This window comes from Merops nubicus, unplaced genomic scaffold (genome assembly GCF_000691845.1).
Source record: "Merops nubicus isolate BGI_N331 unplaced genomic scaffold, ASM69184v1 scaffold43912, whole genome shotgun sequence".
Taxonomy (NCBI): Eukaryota; Metazoa; Chordata; class Aves; order Coraciiformes; family Meropidae; genus Merops; species Merops nubicus.
The window spans coordinates 2,224-2,891 of NW_008593657.1; positions in this window are offsets into that span (position 1 = coordinate 2,224).

Consider the following 668-nt stretch of genomic DNA (forward strand, 5'->3'; position numbering starts at 1 on the left):
CGAGTGTGACCTCCCCAGCCAGCTGCACCTGGCTCGGCAAAACCACAGGCCTCCAGCCAGCCGGCACTTGCAGAGAAGTGTTTATTGAAGGCACTAAAAGCACTGTGGCTACAGCAGAAGCAGCCCGACCAGAGAGTGGGGGTTTGGGTGAGGCATTTACAGGCCTGGGAAGGCAGTGGCAGAGCGCTCTTTGGTAGGAAGTCATGCCCGAGCCTTGCAGGAGCCCGCTGGCCAACGGCACATGTTGCCAGCCCATGGCTGGGGCAGGTTGGCACACTGCCTGCTCCCCAGCATGGCCAGGCCAGGGGAGCAGCAGGCCATCGGGGTGGGGGACACGAGGCATGTAGCCCCCTGGCATGCACCAGGGGTAGGAACACTGCAGCAGGTTTGGGTTTTTTTTGCGGGGCACCCCAGGGGCGGGGAGGTCACTGGGGGTAGGACTGCAGGCAGGGCCCCAGCAGGGGAGCAGGGCCGGGTGCCCAGCCCCACAAACTAAGCACACAGCTGGGAAAGCGGGGAGAGCTTGTCAGGGGGCTGTAGGGCTGGTCCTCACCCACTCAGGGATGTGCTGGAAGCATCCCAGCCCCGGCACTGAGCTGCCAGGCAGCCGGGACCAAGCCAAGCAAGGGAGTGGCCCTGCTGTGCCAGATCCTGCCCAACTCCAACCT